Below are 20,184 nucleotides of genomic sequence, written 5' to 3'. Positions count from 1 at the left end.
CTCCAGGCACTTTCAGTGTGGGTGCTTTCTCCACGTGGTTCCTGGTTTCACTGCAGCTCTGAAGAGAATGTTAGCAAAGAGGTAACCGGGACAGTGAAAACAGTACTCAAAGACAGGGAGAGCAAGCTCTCTCTTGGCACTTTGGATGTGGGACATACAGCGAGATGTTTGCTGCTTTTGCGTTTGGCTGTTGGGAGATTTACAGCACAAAGATATCTAGTTGATTTGAAGCAGTTCCGAGAAAGTCTAAACATAATCCCCACTTCTCCCTCCTGGCACTTTCCATGTGGGAGATATAGCAGGATGTATATTGGTTTTGAGGACAACTCAATGGACAGTGTAGGGAGAAAACCTCCTGGCTCCTTGAATGCCGTTTCTGGAGACACTGCGATCAATGTGGGAGATATGTCAAGATGTGTGTTTGTTTTGAGGACGGCTCTCTGGAGAGTCTTAGCAAAGAGGTCACACAGATAATCAGAGCAATTCTCAGAGACACTGAGAACAAGCTCGACAATTCCCTCCTGGCGCTTTCCCTGTAGGAGATACCGCAAGACGTTTCTGTATATTGGGCACAGCGCTCTGCACGGTGTTAGCAGAGACTTTCCCGGGACAGTGAAACCCTATGTCAGAGACACTGAGAAGAAGCCCCAATGTTCCCTCCAGGCACTTTCAGTGTGGGTGCTTTCTCCACGTGGTTCCTGGTTTCACTGCGGCTCTGAAGAGAATGTTAGCAAAGAGGTAACCGGGACAGTGAAAACAGTACTCAAAGACAGGGAGAGCAAGCTCTCTCTTGGCACTTTGGATGTGGGACATACAGCGAGATGTTTGCTGCTTTTGCGTTTGGCTGTTGGGAGATTTACAGCACAAAGATATCTAGTTGATTTGAAGCAGTTCCGAGAAAGTCTAAACATAATCCCCACTTCTCCCTCCTGGCACTTTCCATGTGGGAGATATAGCAGGATGTATATTGGTTTTGAGGACAACTCAATGGACAGTGTAGGGAGAAAAGGTCCTGGCTCCTTGAATGCCGTTTCTGGAGACACTGCGATCAATGTGGGAGATATGTCAAGATGTGTGTTTGTTTTGAGGACGGCTCTCTGGAGAGTCTTAGCAAAGAGGTCACACAGATAATCAGAGCAATTCTCAGAGACACTGAGAACAAGCTCCGCAATTCCCTCCTGGCACTTTCCCTGTAGGAGATACCGCAAGACGTTTCTGTATATTGGGCACAGCGCTCTGCACGGTGTTAGCAGAGACTTTCCCGGGACAGTGAAACCCTATGTCAGAGACACTGAGAAGAAGCCCCAATGTTCCCTCCAGGCACTTTCAGTGTGGGTGCTTTCTCCACGTGGTTCCTGGTTTCACTGCGGCTCTGAAGAGAATGTTAGCAAAGAGGTAACCGGGACAGTGAAAACAGTACTCAAAGACAGGGAGAGCAAGCTCTCTCTTGGTACTTTGGATGTGGGACATACAGCGAGATGTTTGCTGCTTTTGCGTTTGGCTGTTGGGAGATTTACAGCACAAAGATATCTAGTTGATTTGAAGCAGTTCCGAGAAAGTCTAAACATAATCCCCACTTCTCCCTCCTGGCACTTTCCATGTGGGAGATATAGCAGGATGTATATTGGTTTTGAGGACAACTCAATGGACAGTGTAGGGAGAAAACCTCCTGGATCCTTGAATGCCGTTTCTGGAGACACTGCGATCAATGTGGGAGATATGTCAAGATGTGTGTTTGTTTTGAGGACGGCTCTCTGGAGAGTCTTAGCAAAGAGGTCACACAGATAATCAGAGCAATTCTCAGAGACACTGAGAACAAGCTCCGCAATTCCCTCCTGGCACTTTCCCTGTAGGAGATACCGCAAGACGTTTCTGTATATTGGGCACAGCGCTCTGCACGGTGTTAGCAGAGACTTTCCCGGGACAGTGAAACCCTATGTCAGAGACACTGAGAAGAAGCCCCAATGTTCCCTCCAGGCACTTTCAGTGTGGGTGCTTTCTCCACGTGGTTCCTGGTTTCACTGCAGCTCTGAAGAGAATGTTAGCAAAGAGGTAACCGGGACAGTGAAAACAGTACTCAAAGACAGGGAGAGCAAGCTCTCTCTTGGCACTTTGGATGTGGGACATACAGCGAGATGTTTGCTGCTTTTGCGTTTGGCTGTTGGGAGATTTACAGCACAAAGATATCTAGTTGATTTGAAGCAGTTCCGAGAAAGTCTAAACATAATCCCCACTTCTCCCTCCTGGCACTTTCCATGTGGGAGATATAGCAGGATGTAATTGGTTTTGAGGACAACTCAATGGACAGTGTAGGGAGAAAAGGTCCTGGCTCCTTGAATGCCGTTTCTGGAGACACTGCGATCAATGTGGGAGATATGTCAAGATGTGTGTTTGTTTTGAGGACGGCTCTCTGGAGAGTCTTAGCAAAGAGGTCACACAGATAATCAGAGCAATTCTCAGAGACACTGAGAACAAGCTCCGCAATTCCCTCCTGGCACTTTCCCTGTAGGAGATACCGCAAGACGTTTCTGTATATTGGGCACAGCGCTCTGCACGGTGTTAGCAGAGACTTTCCCGGGACAGTGAAACCCTATGTCAGAGACACTGAGAAGAAGCCCCAATGTTCCCTCCAGGCACTTTCAGTGTGGGTGCTTTCTCCACGTGGTTCCTGGTTTCACTGCAGCTCTGAAGAGAATGTTAGCAAAGAGGTAACCGGGACAGTGAAAACAGTACTCAAAGACAGGGAGAGCAAGCTCTCTCTTGGCACTTTGGATGTGGGACATACAGCGAGATGTTTGCTGCTTTTGCGTTTGGCTGTTGGGAGATTTACAGCACAAAGATATCTAGTTGATTTGAAGCAGTTCCGAGAAAGTCTAAACATAATCCCCACTTCTCCCTCCTGGCACTTTCCATGTGGGAGATATAGCAGGATGTATATTGGTTTTGAGGACAACTCAATGGACAGTGTAGGGAGAAAAGGTCCTGGCTCCTTGAATGCCGTTTCTGGAGACACTGCGATCAATGTGGGAGATATGTCAAGATGTGTGTTTGTTTTGAGGACGGCTCTCTGGAGAGTCTTAGCAAAGAGGTCACACAGATAATCAGAGCAATTCTCAGAGACACTGAGAACAAGCTCCGCAATTCCCTCCTGGCACTTTCCCTGTAGGAGATACCGCAAGACGTTTCTGTATATTGGGCACAGCGCTCTGCACGGTGTTAGCAGAGACTTTCCCGGGACAGTGAAACCCTATGTCAGAGACACTGAGAAGAAGCCCCAATGTTCCCTCCAGGCACTTTCAGTGTGGGTGCTTTCTCCACGTGGTTCCTGGTTTCACTGCAGCTCTGAAGAGAATGTTAGCAAAGAGGTAACCGGGACAGTGAAAACAGTACTCAAAGACAGGGAGAGCAAGCTCTCTCTTGGCACTTTGGATGTGGGACATACAGCGAGATGTTTGCTGCTTTTGCGTTTGGCTGTTGGGAGATTTACAGCACAAAGATATCTAGTTGATTTGAAGCAGTTCCGAGAAAGTCTAAACATAATCCCCACTTCTCCCTGCTGGCACTTTCCATGTGGGAGATATAGCAGGATGTATATTGGTTTTGAGGACAACTCAATGGACAGTGTAGGGAGAAAAGGTCCTGGCTCCTTGAATGCCGTTTCTGGAGACACTGCGATCAATGTGGGAGATATGTCAAGATGTGTGTTTGTTTTGAGGACGGCTCTCTGGAGAGTCTTAGCAAAGAGGTCACACAGATAATCAGAGCAATTCTCAGAGACACTGAGAACAAGCTCCGCAATTCCCTCCTGGCACTTTCCCTGTAGGAGATACCGCAAGACGTTTCTGTATATTGGGCACAGCGCTCTGCACGGTGTTAGCAGAGACTTTCCCGGGACAGTGAAACCCTATGTCAGAGACACTGAGAAGAAGCCCCAATGTTCCCTCCAGGCACTTTCAGTGTGGGTGCTTTCTCCACGTGGTTCCTGGTTTCACTGCGGCTCTGAAGAGAATGTTAGCAAAGAGGTAACCGGGACAGTGAAAACAGTACTCAAAGACAGGGAGAGCAAGCTCTCTCTTGGTACTTTGGATGTGGGACATACAGCGAGATGTTTGCTGCTTTTGCGTTTGGCTGTTGGGAGATTTACAGCACAAAGATATCTAGTTGATTTGAAGCAGTTCCGAGAAAGTCTAAACATAATCCCCACTTCTCCCTCCTGGCACTTTCCATGTGGGAGATATAGCAGGATGTATATTGGTTTTGAGGACAACTCAATGGACAGTGTAGGGAGAAAACCTCCTGGCTCCTTGAATGCCGTTTCTGGAGACACTGCGATCAATGTGGGAGATATGTCAAGATGTGTGTTTGTTTTGAGGACGGCTCTCTGGAGAGTCTTAGCAAAGAGGTCACACAGATAATCAGAGCAATTCTCAGAGACACTGAGAACAAGCTCCGCAATTCCCTCCTGGCACTTTCCCTGTAGGAGATACCGCAAGACGTTTCTGTATATTGGGCACAGCGCTCTGCACGGTGTTAGCAGAGACTTTCCCGGGACAGTGAAACCCTATGTCAGAGACACTGAGAAGAAGCCCCAATGTTCCCTCCAGGCACTTTCAGTGTGGGTGCTTTCTCCACGTGGTTCCTGGTTTCACTGCAGCTCTGAAGAGAATGTTAGCAAAGAGGTAACCGGGACAGTGAAAACAGTACTCAAAGACAGGGAGAGCAAGCTCTCTCTTGGCACTTTGGATGTGGGACATACAGCGAGATGTTTGCTGCTTTTGCGTTTGGCTGTTGGGAGATTTACAGCACAAAGATATCTAGTTGATTTGAAGCAGTTCCGAGAAAGTCTAAACATAATCCCCACTTCTCCCTCCTGGCACTTTCCATGTGGGAGATATAGCAGGATGTAATTGGTTTTGAGGACAACTCAATGGACAGTGTAGGGAGAAAAGGTCCTGGCTCCTTGAATGCCGTTTCTGGAGACACTGCGATCAATGTGGGAGATATGTCAAGATGTGTGTTTGTTTTGAGGACGGCTCTCTGGAGAGTCTTAGCAAAGAGGTCACACAGATAATCAGAGCAATTCTCAGAGACACTGAGAACAAGCTCCGCAATTCCCTCCTGGCACTTTCCCTGTAGGAGATACCGCAAGACGTTTCTGTATATTGGGCACAGCGCTCTGCACGGTGTTAGCAGAGACTTTCCCGGGACAGTGAAACCCTATGTCAGAGACACTGAGAAGAAGCCCCAATGTTCCCTCCAGGCACTTTCAGTGTGGGTGCTTTCTCCACGTGGTTCCTGGTTTCACTGCAGCTCTGAAGAGAATGTTAGCAAAGAGGTAACCGGGACAGTGAAAACAGTACTCAAAGACAGGGAGAGCAAGCTCTCTCTTGGCACTTTGGATGTGGGACATACAGCGAGATGTTTGCTGCTTTTGCGTTTGGCTGTTGGGAGATTTACAGCACAAAGATATCTAGTTGATTTGAAGCAGTTCCGAGAAAGTCTAAACATAATCCTCACTTTTCCCTCCTGGCACTTTCCATGTGGGAGATATAGCAGGATGTAATTGGTTTTGAGGACAACTCAATGGACAGTGTAGGGAGAAAAGGTCCTGGCTCCTTGAATGCCGTTTCTGGAGACACTGCGATCAATGTGGGAGATATGTCAAGATGTGTGTTGGTTTTGAGGACGTCTCTCTGGAGAGTCTTAGCAAAGAGGTCACAGGGATAATGAGAGCAATTCTCAGAGACACTGAGAACAAGCTCGACAATTCCCTCCTGGCGCTTTCCCTGTAGGAGATACCGCAAGACGTTTCTGTATATTGGGCACAGCGCTCTGCACGGTGTTAGCAGAGACTTTCCCGGGACAGTGAAACCCTATGTCAGAGACACTGAGAAGAAGCCCCAATGTTCCCTCCAGGCACTTTCAGTGTGGGTGCTTTCTCCACGTGGTTCCTGGTTTCACTGCAGCTCTGAAGAGAATGTTAGCAAAGAGGTAACCGGGACAGTGAAAACAGTACTCAAAGACAGGGAGAGCAAGCTCTCTCTTGGCACTTTGGATGTGGGACATACAGCGAGATGTTTGCTGCTTTTGCGTTTGGCTGTTGGGAGATTTACAGCACAAAGATATCTAGTTGATTTGAAGCAGTTCCGAGAAAGTCTAAACATAATCCCCACTTCTCCCTCCTGGCACTTTCCATGTGGGAGATATAGCAGGATGTAATTGGTTTTGAGGACAACTCAATGGACAGTGTAGGGAGAAAAGGTCCTGGCTCCTTGAATGCCGTTTCTGGAGACACTGCGATCAATGTGGGAGATATGTCAAGATGTGTGTTTGTTTTGAGGACGGCTCTCTGGAGAGTCTTAGCAAAGAGGTCACACAGATAATCAGAGCAATTCTCAGAGACACTGAGAACAAGCTCCGCAATTCCCTCCTGGCACTTTCCCTGTAGGAGATACCGCAAGACGTTTCTGTATATTGGGCACAGCGCTCTGCACGGTGTTAGCAGAGACTTTCCCGGGACAGTGAAACCCTATGTCAGAGACACTGAGAAGAAGCCCCAATGTTCCCTCCAGGCACTTTCAGTGTGGGTGCTTTCTCCACGTGGTTCCTGGTTTCACTGCAGCTCTGAAGAGAATGTTAGCAAAGAGGTAACCGGGACAGTGAAAACAGTACTCAAAGACAGGGAGAGCAAGCTCTCTCTTGGCACTTTGGATGTGGGACATACAGCGAGATGTTTGCTGCTTTTGCGTTTGGCTGTTGGGAGATTTACAGCACAAAGATATCTAGTTGATTTGAAGCAGTTCCGAGAAAGTCTAAACATAATCCCCACTTCTCCCTCCTGGCACTTTCCATGTGGGAGATATAGCAGGATGTATATTGGTTTTGAGGACAACTCAATGGACAGTGTAGGGAGAAAAGGTCCTGGCTCCTTGAATGCCGTTTCTGGAGACACTGCGATCAATGTGGGAGATATGTCAAGATGTGTGTTTGTTTTGAGGACGGCTCTCTGGAGAGTCTTAGCAAAGAGGTCACAGGGATAATGAGAGCAATTCTCAGAGACACTGAGAACAAGCTCGACAATTCCCTCCTGGCGCTTTCCCTGTAGGAGATACCGCAAGACGTTTCTGTATATTGGGCACAGCGCTCTGCACGGTGTTAGCAGAGACTTTCCCGGGACAGTGAAACCCTATGTCAGAGACACTGAGAAGAAGCCCCAATGTTCCCTCCAGGCACTTTCAGTGTGGGTGCTTTCTCCACATGGTTCCTGGTTTCACTGCGGCTCTGAAGAGAATGTTAGCAAAGAGGTAACCGGGACAGTGAAAACAGTACTCAAAGACAGGGAGAGCAAGCTCTCTCTTGGCACTTTGGATGTGGGACATACAGCGAGATGTTTGCTGCTTTTGCGTTTGGCTGTTGGGAGATTTACAGCACAAAGATATCTAGTTGATTTGAAGCAGTTCCGAGAAAGTCTAAACATAATCCCCACTTCTCCCTGCTGGCACTTTCCATGTGGGAGATATAGCAGGATGTATATTGGTTTTGAGGACAACTCAATGGACAGTGTAGGGAGAAAAGGTCCTGGCTCCTTGAATGCCGTTTCTGGAGACACTGCGATCAATGTGGGAGATATGTCAAGATGTGTGTTTGTTTTGAGGACGGCTCTCTGGAGAGTCTTAGCAAAGAGGTCACACAGATAATCAGAGCAATTCTCAGAGACACTGAGAACAAGCTCCGCAATTCCCTCCTGGCACTTTCCCTGTAGGAGATACCGCAAGACGTTTCTGTATATTGGGCACAGCGCTCTGCACGGTGTTAGCAGAGACTTTCCCGGGACAGTGAAACCCTATGTCAGAGACACTGAGAAGAAGCCCCAATGTTCCCTCCAGGCACTTTCAGTGTGGGTGCTTTCTCCACGTGGTTCCTGGTTTCACTGCGGCTCTGAAGAGAATGTTAGCAAAGAGGTAACCGGGACAGTGAAAACAGTACTCAAAGACAGGGAGAGCAAGCTCTCTCTTGGCACTTTGGATGTGGGACATACAGCGAGATGTTTGCTGCTTTTGCGTTTGGCTGTTGGGAGATTTACAGCACAAAGATATCTAGTTGATTTGAAGCAGTTCCGAGAAAGTCTAAACATAATCCCCACTTCTCCCTCCTGGCACTTTCCATGTGGGAGATATAGCAGGATGTATATTGGTTTTGAGGACAACTCAATGGACAGTGTAGGGAGAAAACCTCCTGGCTCCTTGAATGCCGTTTCTGGAGACACTGCGATCAATGTGGGAGATATGTCAAGATGTGTGTTTGTTTTGAGGACGGCTCTCTGGAGAGTCTTAGCAAAGAGGTCACACAGATAATCAGAGCAATTCTCAGAGACACTGAGAACAAGCTCCGCAATTCCCTCCTGGCACTTTCCCTGTAGGAGATACCGCAAGACGTTTCTGTATATTGGGCACAGCGCTCTGCAGGGTGTTAGCAGAGACTTTCCCGGGACAGTGAAACCCTATGTCAGAGACACTGAGAAGAAGCCCCAATGTTCCCTCCAGGCACTTTCAGTGTGGGTGCTTTCTCCACGTGGTTCCTGGTTTCACTGCAGCTCTGAAGAGAATGTTAGCAAAGAGGTAACCGGGACAGTGAAAACAGTACTCAAAGACAGGGAGAGCAAGCTCTCTCTTGGCACTTTGGATGTGGGACATACAGCGAGATGTTTGCTGCTTTTGCGTTTGGCTGTTGGGAGATTTACAGCACAAAGATATCTAGTTGATTTGAAGCAGTTCCGAGAAAGTCTAAACATAATCCCCACTTCTCCCTCCTGGCACTTTCCATGTGGGAGATATAGCAGGATGTAATTGGTTTTGAGGACAACTCAATGGACAGTGTAGGGAGAAAAGGTCCTGGCTCCTTGAATGCCGTTTCTGGAGACACTGCGATCAATGTGGGAGATATGTCAAGATGTGTGTTTGTTTTGAGGACGGCTCTCTGGAGAGTCTTAGCAAAGAGGTCACACAGATAATCAGAGCAATTCTCAGAGACACTGAGAACAAGCTCCGCAATTCCCTCCTGGCACTTTCCCTGTAGGAGATACCGCAAGACGTTTCTGTATATTGGGCACAGCGCTCTGCACGGTGTTAGCAGAGACTTTCCCGGGACAGTGAAACCCTATGTCAGAGACACTGAGAAGAAGCCCCAATGTTCCCTCCAGGCACTTTCAGTGTGGGTGCTTTCTCCACGTGGTTCCTGGTTTCACTGCAGCTCTGAAGAGAATGTTAGCAAAGAGGTAACCGGGACAGTGAAAACAGTACTCAAAGACAGGGAGAGCAAGCTCTCTCTTGGCACTTTGGATGTGGGACATACAGCGAGATGTTTGCTGCTTTTGCGTTTGGCTGTTGGGAGATTTACAGCACAAAGATATCTAGTTGATTTGAAGCAGTTCCGAGAAAGTCTAAACATAATCCCCACTTCTCCCTCCTGGCACTTTCCATGTGGGAGATATAGCAGGATGTATATTGGTTTTGAGGACAACTCAATGGACAGTGTAGGGAGAAAACCTCCTGGCTCCTTGAATGTCGTTTCTGGAGACACTGCGATCAATGTGGGAGATATGTCAAGATGTGTGTTTGTTTTGAGGACGGCTCTCTGGAGAGTCTTAGCAAAGAGGTCACACAGATAATCAGAGCAATTCTCAGAGACACTGAGAACAAGCTCCGCAATTCCCTCCTGGCACTTTCCCTGTAGGAGATACCGCAAGACGTTTCTGTATATTGGGCACAGTGCTCTGCACGGTGTTAGCAGAGACTTTCCCGGGACAGTGAAACCCTATGTCAGAGACACTGAGAAGAAGCCCCAATGTTCCCTCCAGGCACTTTCAGTGTGGGTGCCTTCTCCACGTGGTTCCTGGTTTCACTGCAGCTCTGAAGAGAATGTTAGCAAAGAGGTAACCGGGACAGTGAAAACAGTACTCAAAGACAGGGAGAGCAAGCTCTCTCTTGGCACTTTGGATGTGGGACATACAGCGAGATGTTTGCTGCTTTTGCGTTTGGCTGTTGGGAGATTTACAGCACAAAGATATCTAGTTGATTTGAAGCAGTTCCGAGAAAGTCTAAACATAATCCCCACTTCTCCCTCCTGGCACTTTCCATGTGGGAGATATAGCAGGATGTATATTGGTTTTGAGGACAACTCAATGGACAGTGTAGGGAGAAAAGGTCCTGGCTCCTTGAATGCCGTTTCTGGAGACACTGCGATCAATGTGGGAGATATGTCAAGATGTGTGTTTGTTTTGAGGACGGCTCTCTGGAGAGTCTTAGCAAAGAGGTCACACAGATAATCAGAGCAATTCTCAGAGACACTGAGAACAAGCTCCGCAATTCCCTCCTGGCACTTTCCCTGTAGGAGATACCGCAAGACGTTTCTGTATATTGGGCACAGCGCTCTGCACGGTGTTAGCAGAGACTTTCCCGGGACAGTGAAACCCTATGTAAGAGACACTGAGAAGAAGCCCCAATGTTCCCTCCAGGCACTTTCAGTGTGGGTGCTTTCTCCACGTGGTTCCTGGTTTCACTGCGGCTCTGAAGAGAATGTTAGCAAAGAGGTAACCGGGACAGTGAAAACAGTACTCAAAGACAGGGAGAGCAAGCTCTCTCTTGGCACTTTGGATGTGGGACATACAGCGAGATGTTTGCTGCTTTTGCGTTTGGCTGTTGGGAGATTTACAGCACAAAGATATCTAGTTGATTTGAAGCAGTTCCGAGAAAGTCTAAACATAATCCCCACTTCTCCCTCCTGGCACTTTCCATGTGGGAGATATAGCAGGATGTATATTGGTTTTGAGGACAACTCAATAGACAGTGTAGGGAGAAAAGGTCCTGGCTCCTTGAATGCCGTTTCTGGAGACACTGCGATCAATGTGGGAGATATGTCAAGATGTGTGTTTGTTTTGAGGACGGCTCTCTGGAGAGTCTTAGCAAAGAGGTCACACAGATAATCAGAGCAATTCTCAGAGACACTGAGAACAAGCTCCGCAATTCCCTCCTGGCACTTTCCCTGTAGGAGATACCGCAAGACGTTTCTGTATATTGGGCACAGCGCTCTGCACGGTGTTAGCAGAGACTTTCCCGGGACAGTGAAACCCTATGTCAGAGACACTGAGAAGAAGCCCCAATGTTCCCTCCAGGCACTTTCAGTGTGGGTGCTTTCTCCACGTGGTTCCTGGTTTCACTGCAGCTCTGAAGAGAATGTTAGCAAAGAGGTAACCGGGACAGTGAAAACAGTACTCAAAGACAGGGAGAGCAAGCTCTCTCTTGGCACTTTGGATGTGGGACATACAGCGAGATGTTTGCTGCTTTTGCGTTTGGCTGTTGGGAGATTTACAGCACAAAGATATCTAGTTGATTTGAAGCAGTTCCGAGAAAGTCTAAACATAATCCCCACTTCTCCCTCCTGGCACTTTCCATGTGGGAGATATAGCAGGATGTATATTGGTTTTGAGGACAACTCAATGGACAGTGTAGGGAGAAAAGGTCCTGGCTCCTTGAATGCCGTTTCTGGAGACACTGCGATCAATGTGGGAGATATGTCAAGATGTGTGTTGGTTTTGAGGACGGCTCTCTGGAGAGTCTTAGCAAAGAGGTCACACAGATAATGAGAGCAATTCTCAGAGACACTGAGAACAAGCTCGACAATTCCCTCCTGGCGCTTTCCCTGTAGGAGATACCGCAAGACGTTTCTGTATATTGGGCACAGCGCTCTGCACGGTGTTAGCAGAGACTTTCCCGGGACAGTGAAACCCTATGTCAGAGACACTGAGAAGAAGCCCCAATGTTCCCTCCAGGCACTTTCAGTGTGGGTGCTTTCTCCACGTGGTTCCTGGTTTCACTGCGGCTCTGAAGAGAATGTTAGCAAAGAGGTAACCGGGACAGTGAAAACAGTACTCAAAGACAGGGAGAGCAAGCTCTCTCTTGGCACTTTGGATGTGGGACATACAGCGAGATGTTTGCTGCTTTTGCGTTTGGCTGTTGGGAGATTTACAGCACAAAGATATCTAGTTGATTTGAAGCAGTTCCGAGAAAGTCTAAACATAATCCCCACTTCTCCCTCCTGGCACTTTCCATGTGGGAGATATAGCAGGATGTATATTGGTTTTGAGGACAACTCAATGGACAGTGTAGGGAGAAAAGGTCCTGGCTCCTTGAATGCCGTTTCTGGAGACACTGCGATCAATGTGGGAGATATGTCAAGATGTGTGTTTGTTTTGAGGACGGCTCTCTGGAGAGTCTTAGCAAAGAGGTCACACAGATAATCAGAGCAATTCTCAGAGACACTGAGAACAAGCTCCGCAATTCCCTCCTGGCACTTTCCCTGTAGGAGATACCGCAAGACGTTTCTGTATATTGGGCACAGCGCTCTGCACGGTGTTAGCAGAGACTTTCCCGGGACAGTGAAACCCTATGTCAGAGACACTGAGAAGAAGCCCCAATGTTCCTTCCAGGCACTTTCAGTGTGGGTGCTTTCTCCACGTGGTTCCTGGTTTCACTGCGGCTCTGAAGAGAATGTTAGCAAAGAGGTAACCGGGACAGTGAAAACAGTACTCAAAGACAGGGAGAGCAAGCTCTCTCTTGGCACTTTGGATGTGGGACATACAGCGAGATGTTTGCTGCTTTTGCGTTTGGCTGTTGGGAGATTTACAGCACAAAGATATCTAGTTGATTTGAAGCAGTTCCAAGAAAGTCTAAACATAATCCCCACTTCTCCCTCCTGGCACTTTCCATGTGGGAGATATAGCAGGATGTATATTGGTTTTGAGGACAACTCAATGGACAGTGTAGGGAGAAAAGGTCCTGGCTCCTTGAATGCCGTTTCTGGAGACACTGCGATCAATGTGGGAGATATGTCAAGATGTGTGTTTGTTTTGAGGACGGCTCTCTGGAGAGTCTTAGCAAAGAGGTCACACAGATAATCAGAGCAATTCTCAGAGACACTGAGAACAAGCTCCGCAATTCCCTCCTGGCACTTTCCCTGTAGGAGATACCGCAAGACGTTTCTGTATATTGGGCACAGCGCTCTGCACGGTGTTAGCAGAGACTTTCCCGGGACAGTGAAACCCTATGTCAGAGACACTGAGAAGAAGCCCCAATGTTCCCTCCAGGCACTTTCAGTGTGGGTGCTTTCTCCACGTGGTTCCTGGTTTCACTGCAGCTCTGAAGAGAATGTTAGCAAAGAGGTAACCGGGACAGTGAAAACAGTACTCAAAGACAGGGAGAGCAAGCTCTCTCTTGGCACTTTGGATGTGGGACATACAGCGAGATGTTTGCTGCTTTTGCGTTTGGCTGTTGGGAGATTTACAGCACAAAGATATCTAGTTGATTTGAAGCAGTTCCGAGAAAGTCTAAACATAATCCCCACTTCTCCCTCCTGGCACTTTCCATGTGGGAGATATAGCAGGATGTATATTGGTTTTGAGGACAACTCAATGGACAGTGTAGGGAGAAAAGCTCCTGGCTCCTTGAATGCCGTTTCTGGAGACACTGCGATCAATGTGGGAGATATGTCAAGATGTGTGTTTGTTTTGAGGACGGCTCTCTGGAGAGTCTTAGCAAAGAGGTCACACAGATAATCAGAGCAATTCTCAGAGACACTGAGAACAAGCTCCGCAATTCCCTCCTGGCACTTTCCCTGTAGGAGATACCGCAAGACGTTTCTGTATATTGGGCACAGCGCTCTGCACGGTGTTAGCAGAGACTTTCCCGGGACAGTGAAACCCTATGTCAGAGACACTGAGAAGAAGCCCCAATGTTCCCTCCAGGCACTTTCAGTGTGGGTGCTTTCTCCACGTGGTTCCTGGTTTCACTGCAGCTCTGAAGAGAATGTTAGCAAAGAGGTAACCGGGACAGTGAAAACAGTACTCAAAGACAGGGAGAGCAAGCTCTCTCTTGGCACTTTGGATGTGGGACATACAGCGAGATGTTTGCTGCTTTTGCGTTTGGCTGTTGGGAGATTTACAGCACAAAGATATCTAGTTGATTTGAAGCAGTTCCGAGAAAGTCTAAACATAATCCCCACTTCTCCCTCCTGGCACTTTCCATGTGGGAGATATAGCAGGATGTATATTGGTTTTGAGGACAACTCAATGGACAGTGTAGGGAGAAAAGGTCCTGGCTCCTTGAATGCCGTTTCTGGAGACACTGCGATCAATGTGGGAGATATGTCAAGATGTGTGTTGGTTTTGAGGACGGCTCTCTGGAGAGTCTTAGCAAAGAGGTCACAGGGATAATCAGAGCAATTCTCAGAGACACTGAGAACAAGCTCCGCAATTCCCTCCTGGCACTTTCCCTGTAGGAGATACCGCAAGACGTTTCTGTATATTGGGCACAGCGCTCTGCACGGTGTTAGCAGAGACTTTCCCGGGACAGTGAAACCCTATGTCAGAGACACTGAGAAGAAGCCCCAATGTTCCCTCCAGGCACTTTCAGTGTGGGTGCTTTCTCCACGTGGTTCCTGGTTTCACTGCAGCTCTGAAGAGAATGTTAGCAAAGAGGTAACCGGGACAGTGAAAACAGTACTCAAAGACAGGGAGAGCAAGCTCTCTCTTGGCACTTTGGATGTGGGACATACAGCGAGATGTTTGCTGCTTTTGCGTTTGGCTGTTGGGAGATTTACAGCACAAAGATATCTAGTTGATTTGAAGCAGTTCCGAGAAAGTCTAAACATAATCCCCACTTCTCCCTCCTGGCACTTTCCATGTGGGAGATATAGCAGGATGTATATTGGTTTTGAGGACAACTCAATGGACAGTGTAGGGAGAAAACCTCCTGGCTCCTTGAATGCCGTTTCTGGAGACACTGCGATCAATGTGGGAGATATGTCAAGATGTGTGTTTGTTTTGAGGACGGCTCTCTGGAGAGTCTTAGCAAAGAGGTCACACAGATAATCAGAGCAATTCTCAGAGACACTGAGAACAAGCTCCGCAATTCCCTCCTGGCACTTTCCCTGTAGGAGATACCGCAAGACGTTTCTGTATATTGGGCACAGCGCTCTGCAGGGTGTTAGCAGAGACTTTCCCGGGACAGTGAAACCCTATGTCAGAGACACTGAGAAGAAGCCCCAATGTTCCCTCCAGGCACTTTCAGTGTGGGTGCTTTCTCCACGTGGTTCCTGGTTTCACTGCAGCTCTGAAGAGAATGTTAGCAAAGAGGTAACCGGGACAGTGAAAACAGTACTCAAAGACAGGGAGAGCAAGCTCTCTCTTGGCACTTTGGATGTGGGACATACAGCGAGATGTTTGCTGCTTTTGCGTTTGGCTGTTGGGAGATTTACAGCACAAAGATATCTAGTTGATTTGAAGCAGTTCCGAGAAAGTCTAAACATAATCCCCACTTCTCCCTCCTGGCACTTTCCATGTGGGAGATATAGCAGGATGTATATTGGTTTTGAGGACAACTCAATGGACAGTGTAGGGAGAAAACCTCCTGGCTCCTTGAATGCCGTTTCTGGAGACGCTGCGATCAATGTGGGAGATATGTCAAGATGTGTGTTTGTTTTGAGGACGGCTCTCTGGAGAGTCTTAGCAAAGAGGTCACACAGATAATCAGAGCAATTCTCAGAGACACTGAGAACAAGCTCCGCAATTCCCTCCTGGCACTTTCCCTGTAGGAGATACCGCAAGACGTTTCTGTATATTGGGCACAGCGCTCTGCACGGTGTTAGCAGAGACTTTCCCGGGACAGTGAAACCCTATGTCAGAGACACTGAGAAGAAGCCCCAATGTTCCCTCCAGGCACTTTCAGTGTGGGTGCTTTCTCCACGTGGTTCCTGGTTTCACTGCAGCTCTGAAGAGAATGTTAGCAAAGAGGTAACCGGGACAGTGAAAACAGTACTCAAAGACAGGGAGAGCAAGCTCTCTCTTGGCACTTTGGATGTGGGACATACAGCGAGATGTTTGCTGCTTTTGCGTTTGGCTGTTGGGAGATTTACAGCACAAAGATATCTAGTTGATTTGAAGCAGTTCCGAGAAAGTCTAAACATAATCCCCACTTCTCCCTCCTGGCACTTTCCATGTGGGAGATATAGCAGGATGTATATTGGTTTTGAGGACAACTCAATGGACAGTGTAGGGAGAAAAGGTCCTGGCTCCTTGAATGCCGTTTCTGGAGACACTGCGATCAATGTGGGAGATATGTCAAGATGTGTGTTTGTTTTGAGGACGGCTCTCTGGAGAGTCTTAGCAAAGAGGTCACACAGATAATCAGAGCAATTCTCAGAGACACTGAGAACAAGCTCCGCAATTCCCTCCTGGCACTTTCCTTGTAGGAGATACCGCAAGACGTTTCTGTATATTGGGCACAGCGCTCTGCACGGTGTTAGCAGAGACTTTCCCAGGACAGTGAAACCCTATGTCAGAGACACTGAGAAGAAGCCCCAATGTTCCCTCCAGGCACTTTCAGTGTGGGTGCTTTCTCCACGTGGTTCCTGGTTTCACTGCAGCTCTGAAGAGAATGTTAGCAAAGAGGTAACCGGGACAGTGAAAACAGTACTCAAAGACAGGGAGAGCAAGCTCTCTCTTGGCACTTTGGATGTGGGACATACAGCGAGATGTTTGCTGCTTTTGCGTTTGGCTGTTGGGAGATTTACAGCACAAAGATATCTAGTTGATTTGAAGCAGTTCCGAGAAAGTCTAAACATAATCCCCACTTCTCCCTCCTGGCACTTTCCATGTGGGAGATATAGCAGGATGTATATTGGTTTTGAGGACAACTCAATGGACAGTGTAGGGAGAAAAGGTCCTGGCTCCTTGAATGCCGTTTCTGGAGACACTGCGATCAATGTGGGAGATATGTCAAGATGTGTGTTGGTTTTGAGGACGGCTCTCTGGAGAGTCTTAGCAAAGAGGTCACAGGGATAATGAGAGCAATTCTCAGAGACACTGAGAACAAGCTCGACAATTCCCTCCTGGCGCTTTCCCTGTAGGAGATACCGCAAGACGTTTCTGTATATTGGGCACAGCGCTCTGCACGGTGTTAGCAGAGACTTTCCCGGGACAGTGAAACCCTATGTCAGAGACACTGAGAAGAAGCCCCAATGTTCCCTCCAGGCACTTTCAGTGTGGGTGCTTTCTCCACGTGGTTCCTGGTTTCACTGCAGCTCTGAAGAGAATGTTAGCAAAGAGGTAACCGGGACAGTGAAAACAGTACTCAAAGACAGGGAGAGCAAGCTCTCTCTTGGCACTTTGGATGTGGGACATACAGCGAGATGTTTGCTGCTTTTGCGTTTGGCTGTTGGGAGATTTACAGCACAAAGATATCTAGTTGATTTGAAGCAGTTCCGAGAAAGTCTAAACATAATCCCCACTTCTCCCTCCTGGCACTTTCCATGTGGGAGATATAGCAGGATGTATATTGGTTTTGAGGACAACTCAATGGACAGTGTAGGGAGAAAAGGTCCTGGCTCCTTGAATGCCGTTTCTGGAGACACTGCGATCAATGTGGGAGATATGTCAAGATGTGTGTTGGTTTTGAGGACGGCTCTCTGGAGAGTCTTAGCAAAGAGGTCACAGGGATAATGAGAGCAATTCTCAGAGACACTGAGAACAAGCTCGACAATTCCCTCCTGGCGCTTTCCCTGTAGGAGATACCGCAAGACGTTTCTGTATATTGGGCACAGCGCTCTGCACGGTGTTAGCAGAGACTTTCCCGGGACAGTGAAACCCTATGTCAGAGACACTGAGAAGAAGCCCCAATGTTCCCTCCAGGCACTTTCAGTGTGGGTGCTTTCTCCACGTGGTTCCTGGTTTCACTGCGGCTCTGAAGAGAATGTTAGCAAAGAGGTAACCGGGACAGTGAAAACAGTACTCAAAGACAGGGAGAGCAAGCTCTCTCTTGGCACTTTGGATGTGGGACATACAGCGAGATGTTTGCTGCTTTTGCGTTTGGCTGTTGGGAGATTTACAGCACAAAGATATCTAGTTGATTTGAAGCAGTTCCGAGAAAGTCTAAACATAATCCCCACTTCTCCCTCCTGGCACTTTCCATGTGGGAGATATAGCAGGATGTAATTGGTTTTGAGGACAACTCAATGGACAGTGTAGGGAGAAAAGGTCCTGGCTCCTTGAATGCCGTTTCTGGAGACACTGCGATCAATGTGGGAGATATGTCAAGATGTGTGTTTGTTTTGAGGACGGCTCTCTGGAGAGTCTTAGCAAAGAGGTCACACAGATAATCAGAGCAATTCTCAGAGACACTGAGAACAAGCTCCGCAATTCCCTCCTGGCACTTTCCCTGTAGGAGATACCGCAAGACGTTTCTGTATATTGGGCACAGTGCTCTGCACGGTGTTAGCAGAGACTTTCCCGGGACAGTGAAACCCTATGTCAGAGACACTGAGAAGAAGCCCCAATGTTCCCTCCAGGCACTTTCAGTGTGGGTGCTTTCTCCACGTGGTTCCTGGTTTCACTGCAGCTCTGAAGAGAATGTTAGCAAAGAGGTAACCGGGACAGTGAAAACAGTACTCAAAGACAGGGAGAGCAAGCTCTCTCTTGGCACTTTGGATGTGGGACATACAGCGAGATGTTTGCTGCTTTTGCGTTTGGCTGTTGGGAGATTTACAGCACAAAGATATCTAGTTGATTTGAAGCAGTTCCGAGAAAGTCTAAACATAATCCCCACTTCTCCCTCCTGGCACTTTCCATGTGGGAGATATAGCAGGATGTAATTGGTTTTGAGGACAACTCAATGGACAGTGTAGGGAGAAAAGGTCCTGGCTCCTTGAATGCCGTTTCTGGAGACACTGCGATCAATGTGGGAGATATGTCAAGATGTGTGTTTGTTTTGAGGACGGCTCTCTGGAGAGTCTTAGCAAAGAGGTCACAGGGATAATGAGAGCAATTCTCAGAGACACTGAGAACAAGCTCGACAATTCCCTCCTGGCGCTTTCCCTGTAGGAGATACCGCAAGACGTTTCTGTATATTGGGCACAGCGCTCTGCACGGTGTTAGCAGAGACTTTCCCGGGACAGTGAAACCCTATGTCAGAGACACTGAGAAGAAGCCCCAATGTTCCCTCCAGGCACTTTCAGTGTGGGTGCTTTCTCCACGTGGTTCCTGGTTTCACTGCGGCTCTGAAGAGAATGTTAGCAAAGAGGTAACCGGGACAGTGAAAACAGTACTCAAAGACAGGGAGAGCAAGCTCTCTCTTGGCACTTTGGATGTGGGACATACAGCGAGATGTTTGCTGCTTTTGCGTTTGGCTGTTGGGAGATTTACAGCACAAAGATATCTAGTTGATTTGAAGCAGTTCCGAGAAAGTCTAAACATAATCCCCACTTCTCCCTCCTGGCACTTTCCATGTGGGAGATATAGCAGGATGTAATTGGTTTTGAGGACAACTCAATGGACAGTGTAGGGAGAAAACCTCCTGGCTCCTTGAATGCCGTTTCTGGAGACACTGCGATCAATGTGGGAGATATGTCAAGATGTGTGTTTGTTTTGAGGACGGCTCTCTGGAGAGTCTTAGCAAAGAGGTCACACAGATAATCAGAGCAATTCTCAGAGACACTGAGAACAAGCTCCGCAATTCCCTCCTGGCACTTTCCCTGTAGGAGATACCGCAAGACGTTTCTGTATATTGGGCACAGTGCTCTGCACGGTGTTAGCAGAGACTTTCCCGGGACAGTGAAACCCTATGTCAGAGACACTGAGAAGAAGCCCCAATGTTCCCTCCAGGCACTTTCAGTGTGGGTGCTTTCTCCACGTGGTTCCTGGTTTCACTGCAGCTCTGAAGAGAATGTTAGCAAAGAGGTAACCGGGACAGTGAAAACAGTACTCAAAGACAGGGAGAGCAAGCTCTCTCTTGGCACTTTGGATGTGGGACATACAGCGAGATGTTTGCTGCTTTTGCATTTGGCTGTTGGGAGATTTACAGCACAAAGATATCTAGTTGATTTGAAGCAGTTCCGAGAAAGTCTAAACATAATCCCCACTTCTCCCTCCTGGCACTTTCCATGTGGGAGATATAGCAGGATGTAATTGGTTTTGAGGACAACTCAATGGACAGTGTAGGGAGAAAAGGTCCTGGCTCCTTGAATGCCGTTTCTGGAGACACTGCGATCAATGTGGGAGATATGTCAAGATGTGTGTTTGTTTTGAGGACGGCTCTCTGGAGAGTCTTAGCAAAGAGGTCACAGGGATAATGAGAGCAA

This window comes from Larus michahellis, chromosome 26 (assembly GCF_964199755.1).
Source record: "Larus michahellis chromosome 26, bLarMic1.1, whole genome shotgun sequence".
Lineage (NCBI taxonomy): Eukaryota > Metazoa > Chordata > Aves > Charadriiformes > Laridae > Larus > Larus michahellis.
The sequence above is the reverse complement of the archived record's forward strand: the minus strand, read 5'-3'. Positions refer to the sequence as shown.